The sequence below is a fragment of the Anastrepha ludens genome, chromosome 2 (assembly GCF_028408465.1).
Source record: "Anastrepha ludens isolate Willacy chromosome 2, idAnaLude1.1, whole genome shotgun sequence".
In the NCBI taxonomy this organism is placed as follows: Eukaryota; Metazoa; Arthropoda; class Insecta; order Diptera; family Tephritidae; genus Anastrepha; species Anastrepha ludens.
In genome coordinates, this window is record NC_071498.1 from 165,492,042 (window position 1) to 165,511,441 (window position 19,400).

Here is a 19,400-nt window from a genome sequence, read left to right on the forward strand (position 1 = left end):
GCCTCAGTTAACTTGTGCGGCAAATGATCGGTTAAAACGCGATAAATTCACGTTTTCGAGATAATTAACTCCGATTCCATTTCAGTGATGATTTTGGTTCATTTTTGGTAAATTTACGAACAATTTCGATGCAATTTTCGGGAATTACTGATTTTAGGCGGCCCGTATGTTCATTGTCATTTATGTCCTGACAATCATCTCTGAAACATACAAACCACTCATGAACTCTGGCTCGAGGTAGACAATCATCGCCATAAACTTTTTTCATCAATTCAAAAGTTTCGTTAAACGTTTTTTATAACAAAATTTGATAATAGCTCTTCGTTCAAAAAACTCTTTTTTGTACCGATGGCACAAACAAACTGACACTTATATGCCAGTCTTGTGTACTTTGGACTTCTCCTTGTATATATAGCTATAAATTTCATGTAAAGGGTGGCTAAATTTCAAGGGCCAATGTTGAATGTGAACCACACCTAAACGTCAACGACACCGTTGGACTTCTTTCTTTGGAGTTATTTGAAAGAAATGGTGTACGTCGATAAGCCAGCAACAATTCAAGAGCTAAAGGATGAGATAATTCGGCACATTAACGGCATAGAACCTTAATTATGCCTCAGCGTCATAGACATTTCGGACCATCGGATGGAGGTGTGCCGCGGCGGCTAGTTGGTCAATATTTTATCTTATACGTAATTGAGCCATACCAATATTATCAAAATAAAGAGAAATGATAATTTCATAAAAAAAAAAATGTATTTCATTTAAAATCAACACCGGCCTTTGAGACTTAACCACACTTTAGATAAGGAACTATTAGCATTTGGTGGTCTTTGGAGGTTTGCCGCTGAGGCCGCGGCGGCCATTTGGCCGATATTTTATTCCATACGTAATTGAGCCATACCAATATTATCATTATTAAGAGAAATCATAATAATTTCGTAAACAAAATTGATTTTGTTTAAAATCAACACCGGCCCTTAAAACTTAACCACCCTTTATATGTAAATACATATCATATCATATTTGTTGCATATATATAGGTATAAGAATATGTACAAATTTCGTGTGAATATTTTACTGTAATAACTAATTTTTTTCCTCTGAAATTACGAATATTATCGGAAACTTTGTCACTTTCACGAAATTTGCAGCTATTGGCTAAATGCGATAATAGAAATTAATAAATTAAGCAGAAAACTTTGCCAACAAAACAAAAGTACGAAAGGGAGTTTCGATTGAGTTAGTGGCAGGTGCCTTATAGGAGGTCAGTGTGTATTTACTGGTAAGAGTGCAAGCAAATATGAATTCTTCCAGCGCAAAGAAATATAAAATTCCAGTTAAATATGACCCTTGTGAATACGATGCTGGTTGCTGTTGCAAGTAAAGGGTGTTTTTTTAGAGGTTAGGTTTTCAAGATGAAATAAAACGTATATAATTTAATGTTATGGCCAAGAATTTAGCTTTATTAATATATAAAGATAAGGGTTTGCCATTATGTTTTAAAAATGATTTCGGGCAAGTGGCCACCGCGGCTGGCTCGAATAAATTCCAGCCGAGAGGCCCAATTTTCGACCACTTTTTGCAGCAATTGGGGCCGTATGTCAGCAATAACGCACCGAATATTCTCTTCCAAGACGTCAATCGTCTCGGGCTTATCTGCGTAGACAAGCGACTTCACATAGCCCCACAAGAAATAGTCCAGCGGTGTTATATCGCACGATCTTGGAGGCCACGCCACAGGTCCACGGCGCGAGATAATGCGCTCACCAAAAGTTTCCTTCAATAAATCGATTGTTGCGTTGGCTGTATGGCATGTAGCGCCGTCTTGTTGGAACCAAAGGTCGTCCACATCAACATCGTCCAATTCAGGCACGAAAAAGTCATTAATCATGGCTCTATAGCGCTCTCCATTGACTGTAACATTATGGCCGGCTTCATTTTTAAAGAAATATGGGCCAATGATTCCCTCTGCCCATAGAGCACACCAAACAGTGACTTTTTGAGGATGTAACGGCGTCTCAGCAATGGCTTGTGGATTATGTTCACTCCAAATGCGACAATTTTGCTTATTGACATACCTATTCAACCAAAAGTGAGCTTCATCGCTGAACAAAATTTTCTTGTGAAAATCGGGATCGGTGGCCATCTCGTTTTGGGCCCAAATTTGCACAATTTGCAAACGTTGTTCAGGTGTAAGTCTATTCATTATGAAATGGCAAACCAAACTGAGCATAAATCAAGTGACAGCTGTCAAAAAGACCATCTACGAAAAAAGTAGTGCCAACTTGAAAACCTAACCTCTAAAAAAAACACCCTTTAGATTTGTGAAATATTTTCTTCTTCCTTTTAATGCTAAATACCGACATTGGAGCCATAAATGTATGAACTTCCTCGGTAGGCAAGCTTTGGAATAAAAGAGAATTAAAGATAAGTATGAGCATATAAAATCAAAAACTCATAGCAAACGAGCAGATGCAACTCAACTCATTCGCACTTCGCCCATTTAAGTGTTCGTAAGTGTATGAGTAAATGAACCCGTGACGCACGCAAAAGGGGTATTTTGGGCGCTCAAACACCAACACAACTGGCTATGAAAATACACAGAACTCTGACGACAATGCCACGAGTGTCATATAACTATTTGAAACATTTCTCTCTTTTTTATTGTGACAACCAACGTAGAAGGGCGAGATTTTGGGAGAGTTAAATGTTTGAGTATTCAATATGAGATCCTCGTAATAGTCTATGACTATTTTCAGAGACATGGAACTGGAATGGATAATAATATAATAGAAGAGAGGCATTAAATAACAAGACTTTTGGTATAGACTACAACACGAGGATCGGCTTTTTACGCTTTGTTGGATTTGTTTTCATCAGACTTCGATAGGGAAAATAAAAAATTAAGTTTTTTTCTAATAGCAGTTGCCCCTCGGCAGGCGACGGAAAACCTCCGAGTGTATTTCTGCCATGAAAATGCCCCTTATAAAAATATCTGCCGTTCGGAGTCTGCTTGAAACTATAAAACTCTTACCACAAATAGGAGAAGGAGATCGGTCAAACACCTAAACGAAGTGTACGCACCAATTATTTATTTTTTAGGCTTAGCGACCCAGGAGAGGCAACAAACACGATGCGTCGACTGCATTCTTATGAATTATGGCACGACGATCGGAGAACCGGACGCAAGGAGTTGTTCAAAAAGAGTAGAACTCTCTGCTTTTGGTACCTACTGACTAACCTAATACCAACTAACTACTGATACCTGAAATTTTTTTTGAAAAAAGTAATTTGTTAGCTACCTAGACTCTCTTGTTACAGATCTAGACTCTGTTATGGAAAGCTCAGTAAGAAGCCTCCACACCGATAGCTTTAAAACTGAAAATGGTTCTGTAGCGGGATCGTATTTGGAGATTAACGTCAAATGTTTTACTACTTTAGATCTGATGACAATTGTTCTTCAATACAGAGTCCGGCACTCGAAGGCCATAAATTTAGTTCGAAAAATTACTTGCATTCAATTCTAAGTGAAAAATGTGTGAAAATAATACAAAATTAAGAATCCATTTACTTATGCTCGATGTGACCACGTTTTGCATTGATTATGGCCTTAAAACTGTCCACAAACGAATCGCTAACTGCCCGAATGTGACGTGCAGGTATTTTGGCCCACTCGTGGACAATGACTTTTTTCGGCGCCTCTAGACTGGTGAATCTTTAAGTTCGGATTTTGCTCTCCAAACTGGCCCAATGAGAATATAGTAATCTATCGGATTCGCGCCCGGTGAACTCGAGAGCCATAATGTGGACAATATGAAGTTCGGAACGTTGTTTTTTAGCCATTTTTGGTTCACTCGAGCTTTGTGAGACGGTGCTGAGTCCTGTTGAAACGTACATGGTCTGCCACCGAAATGTTTAGGTGCCCACGGCTTCAAAGCAACCTCCAGAGTACTTTCTTAATAATATTTCTAATTTACCTCCACGCCAGACTCGATGAAAACGATTGGATAGTGCCCATCTGCGGTTACAGTGGCTCTAACATTACATGTGGCGGGAGCTGCTTCCTGGTAGCCAATCCATTACTCAAATTTTCGTCGGGCCAATAAACCCTAACGCAAGACCTTAACGCCAGACTCGATGAAAACGATTGGAGAGGGTCCATAAGCGCTTACAGCGGCCTAAATCATTACTTGTGGTGGTTGCTGCCTCCTGCTGGTCAATCGATGACTCAAATTCTCGTTTGAACCGTCCGTCAAATGAACCCTATAAAATTGCTCAATTTGAAAAATTTTCTCGTCAGAAAACACAATGTTCGGAAATTGACCGCTTTCGGCCAAGGGAAGCAACTCCTTCAGTCTCTCAAGCCTGACTTGTTGCTGCTTTGGAGTGAGATCATGCGCCTTTGGATCTTGTAAGGCTTGACTTTTAGATCATTTTTTAGTATGCGAGGGCTGCACTGGTCAGATATTTTCAGTTCTTTCGCCATTTGATTGGCACTTCGTCGGAGATTTTGCTCAAGTCGGTTCTTCACTTTTTGAACCATTTCACGTGATATTGCAGTCTTTTGATGACCACCTCCATGACGTTTCGCGATGCTACTAGTATCATTGTAACGAGTAATCGTGCGATAAGCAAACACTTTATTTACCTTAAAGTGCCCGAGCTCACGAACAATCGCTGGTTGTGATTTTCCAGCCAAATATAATGTAATCACACTCTTGCTTTTGAAATCCATTACTGATTTTCTCTCGGCAAAATGCTTCCGCGTGCTTGTAAACAATACTCGGGACCGTCATTTAGCCAACTAACAGACAACTGATGTATGTGCATCAGCTGCGCGAGCAGTCTGAAGTTGGTTACATATAGCGTGCCGGACCCTGTAATTAAAGTAGCAGAGTGGAGAGTTGGCAATGGAAGGGCGACATTAAAATCAGGCTCGCACCTCTTCCAAAATTTGTCACTAAAGCTAGTTTGAGCTAAACTCTGTTAACTCTGAAAGATGGATCGAGCTTGAACTTATGTGGGCATCAGGTCTTTGTGGTATCATTGGAGTGTCCAATCGGATCTAAATTTGGATCAAGCATAGTGGGAACAATTGGGTTTAGCAGTACTCCCAAGAATGGTTAGGTTAAGTTATGATGGTAGTCGGTTTGTACGACAAGCTCACTTAGATCTTACAGCTTTGTTGTGATACCACTGCGCGACACGGAGCCTCCTTTATTTTCTTTAGTAGAACAATTGTTTGGCTCTTATGAAGCGCAGGAATGGGCCCACCCACACGCCAGACAGTTCGGTACGAGAAATGAAAAAGTATTTTCTTAGACAACCTACTCTGATTTTAACCTGGGCAAGGCTGGGTAATTGCAAAGGAAGTGCTCAACTGTTTGTTTCTCTTCCTCATCTCTACAACTTCTACAATATTTATGGGAGAAGACTCCTAGCCTGAAGGAATGCTTGCCAAATAGCTAATAACCAAATAGCTAATACAAGCCACGATCTTCGAGTTATCCTCTCTCGAATGGCGAAGCAGTTTGCTTGTCCTTTTCTTATTTATTTGCGGCCACAGTGGTGTGGCTGTTATGCATGCGCCTTCATATTTGCATAATCTATTGGCCTCTCTTGGATAATGTTGTTTTTAATGATTACTTTGCTCGTGGCCATAGGTAGCTCGTCCTTGTACTGCGAGTTGAATTGAAGTTACAGCAATTACTTTTCCTATTTTTTTTCCGCCTAATTCGAACGATATTGTTTAGTATAAAAGCATTTAATTGTAGTATTTTATTAAAAGTTTATATGACGGCAATGGTATTAACCAAATTTTCCATAAGACCAAACGTTTAATTGCCCATTGTTTGGAAGCCGTAAAGATTTGCCAGATCATCAACTACTAAGTTATGAAGATGTAATGAGATGTCTTTTTTTCAAAGACGGGAACTGGGAGTAGAGTCAGGAGGAAACAGAGAGCCGGCCTTTTCGATCATAGCCGGACAAGTTGCCAAGAAAATCATTTGTATTTATAACAAGGATTCTATTCCCACAGTTTCACATTCACTCGTAATATACAGGTACATGATAAATGAGTATCATAAAAAGTACCTGTACAGAGAAATTAAAAAGGGTTTGTATTCTGTACTTAGAAGTCTTGTTTTGAAAAAACGTGCTGTTGACTTTAAGGCGAATGCTTCCCGACGTTTTGACATTTCAGCTTGTAAGTGTCAGCTTGCTCATGCCCAAGAGAAAAAAAAGTTCCTCAAAATGAGCAAGCTTTTCTGTCAGACAAAATAGGTGCTCGGATAGACCGTATCGGAATAATGGGCATACCTTAAACAAAGAAACTTATAGGAGGACAACGTCGCTGCGATGAGATGACCAAGCAAATTACTAATAAAGAATTCTGTGGACCAGAAAACGATCCCTCTTGCTCTACGTTCGGCTGCAATATATCGGAAGTGGATGATGGTTCAGAAAGTGACACCTCTAATTCTGATATATACTAGTCAGCCGAACTTATTCATGGGTTTTGATTCCCCCTCCACTTCTCAAATGCATATGAGATTACAGGAAACTGCAGTTATAAGCCAGCGATATGGCGTAAGTGATAGAGCAACGGCAATGCTCTTACGAATCACGAAACTTCATAACAGATAAAAACAAAATTAGACGCGAGAAAAACCTAAGGCGCCGTGAAATACAACTCAAAGATCGCGTCAATGCCGTTGCTCCAAAGGCACTATATTTTGGTGGTCGAAAAGACGACACGTACAATATATTCAGGTCAACAGCGGAAACAAGTTCTACCGTCAGGTGATCGAAGAAGAACATATCGTAGTCGAAAAAGTCTTTTTGTATTTTGTCAATAGATGTCGTTGGAGTCATCTATCTCCAGTGCTACCAATCACATTATGTCATATCATATGGTGTTAGAAAGGTGACATTTTAAGCTTCATTTAACAAAAAAAAATTAAATTCGGAGAAGTTGAAAAAAAGTTATAGCAGTTCAAAAATTAGTGGAAATAATGAAGAAATTCGCTATATATGGAAATTTTTGTATAAAAAAGGGAAAAATGCCACGCAAGCCACCTATGAAATTTGTGAAGTTTACGGAGACGATGCTGTATCAGTTCGCGTAGCACAACAATGGGTCGCTCGCTTCCGCTCTGGAAATTTCGATGTGAAAGATGCACCTCGCTCCGGTCGACCTATCGTTGAAAAAGTCGATGAAATTATATAAAAGATTGACCAGGACCGTCACATAAGCTGCCATGACATCGCCCAGGCACTAAACATTCATCATCGAACGGTTTTGAACCATTAAAAAAAGGCTGGTTACAAAAAGAAGCTCGATGTTTGGGTACCACATAAATTGTCTGTGAAAATTTTATTGGACCGAATTAACATCTGCGATTCTTTGCTGAAACGAAATAAAATCGAACCATTTCTGAAGCGAATGGTAACAGGAGACGAAAAGTGGATCAAATACGACAATAATGTGCGAAAAAGATCATGGTGCAAGGGCATGTGGCATGAAGCTCAACAAATGGTCGCAAAGCCAGGATTGACGCCTCGAAAGGTTATGCTGTGTGTGTTGGTGGGATTGGAAAGGAATCATCCACTATGAGCTGCTCCAGCCTTCTCTAACGATTGATTCTACACTTTACTGTCAACAACTGATGAGATTGAAGCAAGCAATCGAAAAAAACAGCCAGAACTGATCAGCAGAAAGGGCGTCGTCTTCCATCAGGACAACGCTAGGTCACACACATCTTTGATGACTCGGCAAAAACTGCGAGAGCTTGGCTGGGAAGTTTTGATGCATCCACCATATAGCCCTGACCTTGCACCATCGGACTACCATTTGTTTCGGTCAATGCAGAACTCCCTTAATGGAGTAAAGTTGGCTTCAAGAGAAGCCTGTGAAAATTACTTGTCGCAGTTTTTCGCCGAGAAACCACAAAAGTTTTACACCTATGGAATAATGTATCTAGAAGAAAAATTGTAAAAGGTGGTCGACCAAAATGATTCATATAATATTTGGTTTAATAAAGTTCATTATAAATATTAAAAAAAATGAGTTGAAGTTTGATTAGAAATACTAAAAGAATACAATATTTCGATTTTATCTGAGCCTGGATCGCAATATTTAGCCCACGTTACACCGAAATCAGGCAGCGCTGTGGATATTACAGACAGCATTTATGAAGCGGTTATGAAAGAGAATGGTTTCGAGGAATTATCAATAGTAGGTTGTGATGGAACCGCAATTGATAGCGGACCAAAAGGAGAGATCCTAAGATGTCTGGAGGATAAACTGGGACGTTCACTTCAGTGGTCGATATGCCTCCTCCATTTCAACGAACTACCGTTTCGAAGTATTTTCCAGTTCATAGATGGTGTCACTTCTGGGCCGAAATCATTTAATGGTCAAATTGGTGCAAAACTAAACGGTTGCGAAAACCTTGAAGTGGTGAAATATGCACCTATTAATTGTGAATTGCCCGACATCTTAACTATGGATCTCAGCAAAGATCAAAAGTATTTGCTGAAAATATCAAAGGCAATCCAAAGAGGTACTTGCCCAAAGGAATTTAGGCTACTGTTTGAAACTATCAGACGGACTCGGTACCTCGCACCTAAATATTTAGATGTTGTTAATGTTTCTATTTCTCGGAACGCATATTTTGCTCTTCCGGAAATCATCTTTTTAACAATGATGACTGATGAGACACGAGAAATTCGCCTCGATGCTCTCACAAAAAAAAAAAAAACAAAAAAAAATAGGAACCACGTGGTAGGTTTTGGGTTACAAAAATATTTATGTACTCGTATTTTCGCAATAAAAAGTAGGCAAAAAGCTGCACCATCAATAACGTTTTCATATTATTTTATAGTGTATAGATGCTCAATCTTGGATAAATTTATGTCTAATTAGTTTATAGTCCTTATTTTTGGTATGAAATGTGCTCCGGAATGTATACATAGAGAAAAAAAAAAATATCCTGAAAAAATAAAAATTTTCGGAATATCAACTGAAATTTGAAAACTTTAGGCCTCTACTGGCGACAGAAGATATCGTTTGATGGGGCTAATATTTGGCACACACTTTATTAGTCTAACAGTGTTACTTTTCCGCACTATTAGAATTCGATACTAAAACAATATTTTTTTCTGGCCAACTCTACTGTGCAGCCTTTGATCTTAGTATAGCCGCATTAATTGATTTAATGGCCGTCTGGCTATTCGACAATATATTTATTGGGTAGTCGAAAAAGTCTTTTCGTATTTCTAATCAAACTTCAACTCATTTCTTTTTTATATTTATAATGAACTTTATTAAACCAAATATTATATGAATCATTTTGGTCGACCACCTTTTGCCATTTTTCTTCTAGAGACATTATTCCATCTGTGTAAAACTTTTGTGATTTCTCGGCGAAAAACTGCGGCAAGTAATTTTCACAGGCTTCTCTTGAAGCCAACTTTACTCCATTAAGGGAGTTTTGCATTGACCGAAACAAATGCATTGACCCAATCCATAAGAAGGGCGATCCTGCAATTTGTGCCAATTACCGCGGAATTAGTCTTCTAAATATCGCCTATAAGGTCCTAGCGAGCGTATTGTGTGAAAGGCTGAAGCCCACCGTCAACCAACTGATTGGACCTTATCAGTGTGGCTTCAGACCTGGAAAGTCTACCATCGACCAAATATTCACAATACGCCAAATCTTGGAAAAGACCCATGAAAGGAGAATCGACACACACCATCTTTTCGTCGACTTCAAAGCTGCATTTGACAGTACGGAAAGGAGTTACCTGTATGCCGCTATGTCTGAATTTGGTATCCCCGCAAAACTAATACGGCTGTGTAAGATGACGTTGCTCAACACCAGCAGCACCGTCAGAATTGGGAAGGACCTCTCCGAGCCGTTTGATACCAAACGAGGTTTCAGACAGGGTGACTCGCTGTCGTGTGACTTCTTTAACCTGATGTTGGAGAGCGTCGTACGAGCCGCAGAACTTAATCGCTCAGGCACAATATTTTATAAGAGCGTACAATTGTTGGCGTATGCCGATGATATTGACATCATCGGCCTTAACAACCGCGCTGTGAGTTCTGCCTTCTCCAAACTCGATAAAGAGGCAAAGCGAATGGGTTTGGTGGTGAACGAGGACAAAACGAAGTACCTCCTGTCTTCAAACAAACAGTCGGCGCACTCGCGTATCGGCACTCACGTCACTGTTGACAGTTATAATTTTGAGGTTGTAAAAGACTTCGTTTATTTAGGAACCAGCATTAACACCGATAACAATGTCAGCCTTGAAATCCAACGTAGAATCTCTCTTGCCAACAAGTGCTACTTTGGACTAAGTAGGCAACTGAGCAGTAAAGTCCTCTCTCGACGAACAAAACTAACACTCTACAAGACTCTCATCATGCCCGTCCTAACGTATGGCGCAGAAGCTTGGACGATGGCAACATCCGATGAAGCGACGCTTGGAGTGTTCGAGAGAAAGATTCTGCGTAAGATTTTTGGACCTTTGCACGTTGGCAACGGCGAATATCGTAGACGATGGAACGATGAGCTGTATGAGCTTTACGACGACATAGACATAGCGCAGCGAATAAAGATCCAGCGGCTTCGTTGGCTGGGTCATGTCGTCCGAATGGATACAAACGCTCCGGCTTTGAAAGTATTCGATGCGGTACCAGCTGGTGGTAGTAGAGGAAGAGGAAGGCCTCCTCTGCGTTGGAAAGATCAGGTGGAGAAGGACTTGGCTTCACTTGGTGTGTCCAATTGGCGCCGGTTAGCACGAGAAAGAAACGACTGGCGCGCTTTGTTAAACTCGGCCAAAATCGCGTAAGCGGTTATCGCGCCAATAAGAAGAAGAAGAAACAAATGGTAGTCCGATGGTGCAAGGTCACGGCTATATGGTGGATGCATCAAAACTTCCCAGCCAAGCTCTTGCAGTTTTTGCCGAGTCATCAAAGATGTGTGTGGCCTAGCGTTGTCCTGATGGAAGACGACGTCCTTTCTGCTGATCAGTTCTGGCCCTTTTTTCGATTGCTTGCTTCAATCTCATCAATTGTTGACAGTAAAGTGTAGAATCAATGGTTCGAGCAGGCTGGAGCAGCGCATAGTGGATGATTCCTTTCCAATCCCACCAAACACACAGCATAACCTTTCGAGGCGTCAATCCTGGCTTTGCGACCATTTGTTGAGCTTCATGCCACATGCCCTTGCACCATGATCTTTTTCGCACATTATTGTCGCATTTGATCCACTTTTCGTCTCCTGTTACCATTCGCTTCAGAAATGGGTCGATTTCATTTCGTTTCATCAAAGAATCGTAGATGTTAATTCGGTCCATTAAATTTTTCAAAGACAATTCATGTGGTACCCAAACATCGAGCTTCTGTTTGTAACCAGCCTTTTTAAATGGTTCAAAACCGTTTGATGATGAATGTTTAGTGCCTGGGCGATGTCATGGCAGCTTATGTGACGGTCCTGGTCAATCTTTTCCATAATTTCATCGACTTTTTCAACGATAGGTCGACCGGAGCGAGGTGCATCTTTCACATCGAAATTCCCAGAACGGAAGCGAGCGAACCATTGTTGTGCTACACGAACTGATACAGCATCGCCTCCGTAAACTTCACAAATTCCATTGGTGGCTTGCGTGGCATTTTTCCCTTTTTTATACAAAAATTTCAAAATATAGCGAATTTCTTCATTATTTTCACTCATTTTTGAACAGCTATAACTTTTTTTCAACTTCTTCGAATTTAATTTTTTTTGGTTAAATGAAGCTTAAAATGTCACCTTTCTAACACCAAATGATATGACACAATGTGATTGGTAGCACTGGAGATAGATGACTCTAACGACATCTATTGACAAAATACGAAAAGACTTTTTCGACTACCCAATATAATAGTTTTTGTTATGACCTGTGTATTTAGATACGTAGCCACGTCTTTTCTGCCTTATAGACGCTGCAATAGTCTGATAGTCGAACGTATAGCTCAAATCCTAATTCCTTCGAGAACACTCCATAGCCAACCTTATCGTCTAGCATGAAACCAACTATCTTCTTCTTAATTGGCGCGATAACCGCTTACGCGATTTTGGCCGAGATTAACAAAGCGCGCCAGTCGTTTCTTTCTCGTGCTAACCGGCGCCAATTGGACACTCCAAGTGAAGCCAAGTCCCTCTCCACCTGATCTTTCCAACGCAGAGGAGGCCGCCCTCTTCCTCTGCTACCACCAGCTGGTACCGCATCGAATACTTTCAAAGCCGGAGCGTTTGTATCCATTCGGACGACATGACCCAGCCAACGAAGCCGCTGGATCTTTATTCGCTGCGCTATGTCTATGTCGTCGTAAAGCTCATACAGCTCATCGTTCCATCGTCTACGATATTCGCCGTTGCCAACGTGCAAGGGTCCAAAAATCTTACGCAGAATCTTTCTCTCGAACACTCCAAGCGTCGCTTCATCGGATGTTGTCATCGTCCAAGCTTCTGCGCCATACGTTAGGACGGGCATGATGAGAGTCTTGTAGAGTGTTAGTTTTGTTCGACGAGAGAGGACTTTACTGCTCAATTGCCTACTTAGTCCAAAGTAGCACTTGTTGGCAAGAGAGATTCTACGTTGGATTTCAAGGCTGACATTGTTATCCGTGTTAATGCTGGTTCCTAAATACACGAAGTCTTTTACAACCTCAAAATTATAACTGTCAACAGTGACGTGGGTGCCGATACGCGAGTGCGCCGACTGTTTGTTTGAAGACAGGAGGTACTTCGTTTTGTCCTCGTTCACCACCAAACCCATTCGCTTTGCCTCTTTATCCAGTTTGGAGAAGGCAGAACTAACAGCGCGGTTGTTAAGGCCGATGATGTCAATATCATCGGCGTACGCCAGCAATTGTACGCTCTTATAAAAAATTGTGCCTGAGCGATTAAGTTCTGCGGCTCGTACGATGCTCTCCAACATCAGGTTAAAGAAGTCACACGACAGCGAGTCACCCTGTCTGAAACCTCGTTTGGTATCAAACGGCTCGGAGAGGTCCTTCCCAATTCTGACGGCGCTGCTGGTGTTGAGCAACGTCATCTTACATAGCCGTATTAGTTTTGCGGGGATACCAAATTCAGACATCGCGGCATACAGGTAACTCCTTTCCGTACTGTCGAATGCAGCTTTGAAGTCGACGAAAAGATGGTGTGTGTCGATTCTCCTTTCATGGGTCTTTTCTAAGATTTGGCGTATTGTGAATATTTGGTCTATGGTAGACTTTCCAGGCCTGAAGCCACACTGATAAGGTCCAATCAGTTGGTTGACGGTGGGCTTCAGCCTTTCACACAATACGCTCGCTAGAACCTTATAGGCGATATTTAGAAGACTAATCCCGCGGTAATTGGCACAAATTGCAGGATCGCCCTTCTTATGGATTGGGCAGAGCACACTTAAATTCCAATCGGCAGGCATGCTTTCATCCGACCATATTCTGCATAGGAGCTGATGCATGCACCTTACCAGCTCCTCGCCGCCATGTTTGAATAGCTCAGCCGGCAGTCCGTCGGCGCCCGCGGCTTTGTTGTTCTTTAGCCGTGATATTGCTATTCTCACCTCGTCATGGTCGGGTAACGGAACGACAATTCCGTCGTCAACGATTGGGGTATCGGGATCTTCACATTCTCTATGACATGCGCAGCTGTCACCGTTTAACAGGTTCGAGAAGTGTTCCCTCCATAATTTAAGATTGCTCTGTACGTCAGTCACCAGATCACCGTCTTTGTTCTTACAGGACAACGCCCCGGTCTTAAAATATTCTGTAAGCCGCCGAACTTTCTGGTAAAATTTTCGGGCGTTGTTCCTATTGGCCAGCATCTCAAGCTCCTCGCACTCACGTATTACGGCCTCTCGTTTCTTCTGTCGTATAATACGTCTCTCTTCCTTTTTCAGCTCTCTGTAGCGATCCCACATGGCTCGCGTTGCGCCCGATCGCAGCGTGGCTCTATAGGCGGCATCCTTTCTTTCTGCGGCAGCATGACATTCCTCGTCGTACCAATTGTTTTTTCGGGCTCGCCGGAGTCCGATTTCTTCTTCGGCGGCGGTACGTAGGGAACGAGAAATGTTGCTCCATTGCTCGCGCATGCCGGTTTGTTGGGCAGTGCTCTCCGAGAGCAGGAGTGAGAGTCGAGTGGCGAATCTTCTGGCTGTCTGTCGTGATTGCAGCTTTTCGATGTCGAACATTCTTTGCGCAGGTAGATGTACGTTTTTTGCTGCACAGAGGCGGGTGCGCAGCTTGGCTGCAACAAGGTAATGATCCGAGTCGATGTTGGGTCCTCGGATCGTGCGTACATCTAATACACTAGAAGCGTGTCTTCCATCTATCACAACATGATCGATCTGGTTTCGCGTTTTCCGATCAGGAGACAGCCAGGTAGCTTGGTGTATCTTTTTATGCTGGAATCTGGTGCTGCAGACTACCATGTTTCGGGCCCCGGCGAAGTCGATCAGCCTCTGTCCGTTACCGGATGTTTCGTTGTGCAGGCTGAATTTTCCGACTGTGGGACCAAAAATTCCCTCCTTGCCCACCCTGGCGTTGAAGTCGCCAAGCACGATTTTTATGTCGTGGCGGGGGCAGCGCTCATAGGAACATTCCAAGCGCTCATAAAAGGAATCTTTGGTCGCATCGTCCTTCTCTTCCGTCGGGGCGTGGGCGCAAATTAGCGATATGTTGAAAAATCTGGCTTTGATGCGGATTGTTGCGAGACGCTCGTCCACCGGAGTGAACGACAGTACTTGGCGACGAAGTCTCTCTCCCACAACAAATCCGACACCGAATTTCCGCTCCTTTACATGGCAGCTGTAGTAGACTTCGCAAGGTCCCATGGTTTTCTTACCTTGCCCCGTCCATCGCATCTCTTGGATGGCAGTGATGTCAGCCTTTACTCTCACGAGGACATCAACCAGCCGGGCAGAGGCACCTTCCCCATTAAGGGACCGGACATTCCAGGTGCATGCCCTCAAATCATATTCCTTATTTCGTTTGCAGGGGTCGTCATCAGTAAAGGCAGTTCTCATCCGAGGCTTGTTAATTCTTTTCATTGGGGGGGATTTTTAAGTGGCGGGTCCCAAACCCAGCGCACAACCAGCTATCCTGGAATGCTTCGCCTTCTCACGTTAGCTCACTCCCGAACGGGTGTTCGGAAGCTACCCAGAGGATACGTGGGCTAATCCCGGCCGTTGTGAGCTGCTTGAGCCATATGTAGAAGAATCGTCCTGGCCACTCCCAAGTGAATGGCGATCAGTAACTTTCCCCACTTGCGTGGACTTCTACACATGGAACCATCCTCCTCCAACCAACTATATAGAAATTTAATTTCCCCCTTCTCCATGGCCTTGGTGGCTGTTACTCTCTTCCTGACGGTAAGCTCCTCTTGAAAAGTCACTTTAGTCTAAGTCAACCGAAGTAGTTTTTGGAAGTCCTCTGCAACCAAATGGAAAGGCTTGTCTACAACCCGGAGCAAACGGTCATGCATCGATTGAGGCCTCACTAACTTCTCCCCATTCGATAAATCATAAGTCAAATTCATAAATAACATTTTGATAATGTAATTTCATCATTTTCAGCAAAACCCCTAAATCTCGTCTTCTCGTTTGAGTTAACCGCACCAAAATTGTTGACGTTAGTTTGCGATAATCGAATTGTTAACCAAAACAGCTGGTTTCGTCTTATCGATTTCCGTTACGAAATGGGTTACCGAGTAGCAAAATCGTTAAAATTGTGGTTAAAGAAAGATAACAATGCGAATATCGTTAGTTAATTCCACTACAGTTCTCCTTAAGATATGCAACGCTTTTTATTCCTTTTACTGCCACAGCCGAATGGGATTTTGCTTGACTAAGGCATCAAACGATAGAAAAGGTTTATTCGGCAGGCAAAGGCAAATCTTCCAGTGTATTTCTGTTATGTGAAAGTGAAAGCTACTAAAAAAACAAAATCATTTACTAATCGGAGGCGAAGGCAGAGGGCGTACTTCTCCATATCTATGTAAGCTTAAGATATTTTATTGCCGCATGCCAGGAGTATTGAAATGTACAAATACATGGCGCATATAGACACATTTGAATGTACGTAGAAGATACCCACATGCAGAAATACCTTTTAAAATGTTTTCTGTGCGCTCGCCTGCTAGCCGCACATTTCGCTCCTTTGCTAGTTCCACTAATGTCTTTATTGCCCAGACATTTATAGGCAAGCGAACTAACGCACTCATACAACTTCAGCTCAAAGTTTACGCTCGTGTGTATTTGTGTGGGCACTCGCATGTGTTGTCTGTTATTGAAATTACTCAACAATTACCGCAAATGGCTTCATAGAAATTGTTAGAAGGCTCTTGTGATTACTAAAACTCATACATTCCATTTCTTACATACATATATGGACACTAGGCCGGGTCGATTTGTAGGGAGGCAAAAAAATCGCTCATTGCTCGCTGAAAATCATATTCTAGGGATCAAAATAAGAAACTTTGCCAAAGGAACCATACTTCTAAAACGAGTTCCGGGTCCCCATGGGTTCTCATGTAAAGGCCAAAAATGGTACTATTTTGAAATGATTGTAAGGGGAACCCCCCCCGGGAGAGTTCCAGGGGGTGTGCCACTGGCATGGGTGGATCGGCCGTCCAAAGTTAGTGGGGGTCGGTCATACATTTGGAGCACTCTAAATGGGTCAAAGTGGGATTTTTCCTTCGAGCCAAATTGGGGGACATCAGAATTCGTTTTAGAGGTATGGTTCCTTCGGCAAAGTTTCTTATTTTGATCCCTAGAATACGATTTTCACAGAGCAATGAGCGATTTTTAAATCGACCCGCCCTAATGGACACACATATATAGTCAGTGTCAGAAGAAAATGTACACCACATATTGACAAGACTTCACTTTGTATTTCTTCAGTTTTTTATTTTAATTATGTTTATAAAAATATGTATTGAATGCTCAACATTTTTTCATTATATGGAGGAAAACACCCAACACCATCAATAGAAAAAATCGAGAATAATCAAAGTGATTTTTGAGCCACCTGAAACTTGCACTTTCTTCTTCTTTCCTAGCACGACAGTTCTGGGTGGACCACTGCTTCCGCAACCATCTTTCTCCAGAATTTTCGATCCGCTGTCAATCTCCACCAGTTTTGTATATTCATCTCTTTGGGGTCGTCGATAACCGAATCTTACCATCGTTTCTTTGCTCTTCCCTTAGTTCGCTTCTCATACGGTTGCTTCTTGAAAGCGCATTTTGGTGCCCTTTGCTCTGGCATGCGTACTCATTCGGCTTTTATGTATTTTTTTTACATATTTTAGTTCTAGATGGTATGGCCTACGATATGTGCCATCTGCCAAGTTGATTGGCCATATATTTTCCCCAAAATTTTCTTTTGAAATGTTGCTATTTGGTTCACCTCATTCATTTTGATCGTCCATACTATACAGCTGTATGTCAAGATTTAGCGTAGAAGAGCATGATAGGGCAGGACTCGACTGGAGTTTCGACTTAAGTAACCTTATATGTGCGAAATATGCCCTGTTTTCTGCTTGTAGTCTATCTTGTATAGCCATTACTGTGTCATCGTCGGCGCTAAGCACCACCCTAAGATATTTAAGTTCTTCTACGGATTCGAAGCGCGTATTGCCAATAACAAGCCCAGCTGGGTTGTTTTTTGATTTGGTTAGCGCATGTACTTGGTTTTGACGTAGTTAATTTGTAGTCCAACTTGCAGGGCCTTCTTTTCTAGACCGCTGAATGCTTCTTTAAATGTTGCTACGTTTCTCGTAATTACGCCTATATTATCTGCGTACTCACATATTAACATACTGCGGCTGAAGATGTAGTGAATTTGAAATTTTGATGAAAATTTGCCGAATTCTTATAAATTTTGTGCAAGGCCTGAAACGTTGTAATATATAATTTTTGTTGTAGTATGAACCATATTTTTATAAATTGAAATTACTTGAAATTGGAAAATAAACAAATAAATAATAATGAATAAATAAATTGACAAAAAATGTAAAAATGCGGTGCACACTTACTTATGACGCTGACTGACCAACATACCTACATACATTTAGTGGTATTTAAATATAAAAAACTTTAGCAGTTGCACATGGCCTCCAATATTCTCTATTTTATATATTACCTAATACATTCTTCCTAGTACGTATATATATTAGACCAGATCGGTCGCAATAGGAAATAAACTTTATTTGGAAAAGTCCACAACAAATTCTTACACAAATTAAACAAGACTTCAGAAGTTTAATGAAAACAACATTAGACAAAGAAAAAGTAAGCTCTATAAGAGATAAGATCCGGTTGAAGCTAAGGGGAGAACAGATCTTCTACTTTCTAGAGGTTTGAGATTTAAAAGAAGTAAACGGGAGTCATATGATGAAAGAGATTCAGTAAATAATATTATGTATTAGGTGCGCAACTAAGTTCCCACCGTTTGTCAATAGATGCCGTCAGCAGTGTGTGTCAGTCGATTCTAACATAACCTAAACGTCATAAACCAAGCTTAGACATATGGTAAACAAACTGCTTTGACACATTAGTGATTTTTTTTTTTGGTTTCATATACTTTCGGTTTTGTGAAAATGTCTGATTTTATGCCGAACAACTGTCATTTGCGGGAAGTGTTGATTTTCCTCTTTCATTCGAAAAAAACGGCGGCTGAAGCGCATCGAGAGCTACAAAAAGTTTATGGAGATGCTGCTTTAAGTGAAACAACGTGCCGAGATTGGTTCCGTCGCTTCAAAGACGGTGATTTTAATGTTGACGACCGTCCGCGTGAAGGAAGGCCAAAAACCTTCGAAGACACTGAATCGGAGGATCCGAGTCGAACGCAAAACGAGCTTGCTTCAATATTAGGAGTTACCCGCCAATCCATTTCCAAGCGATTGCATGCTTTGGGAATGATTCAGAAACAGGGGGCTTGGGTTCCTTATGAGTTAAAACCATCGGATGTTGAACGACGTTTTTTCGCCTGTGAACAACTGCTCCAGCGGCAAAAAGGAAGGGCTTTCTTCATCGCATCGTGACGGGTGATCAAAAATGGATTAATTACAATCTAAAGAAAGAAAGAAAAAGGGACTACCCGGTCATGCTTCTACGTTGACGCCTCGGCCGAATATTCACGCTGCGAAGGTTATGCTATGTATTTGGTGGGACCAAGTTGGTGTTATTTATTATGAACTGTTAAAACCAAGCGAAACCATCACTGGGGATCGGTATCGACTTCAACTGATGCGATTGAGGCGAGCACTGCGCGAGAAACGACCGCAATACGCGGAGAGGCATGAAAAAGTGATTCTACAGGATGACAACGTTCGGCCTCA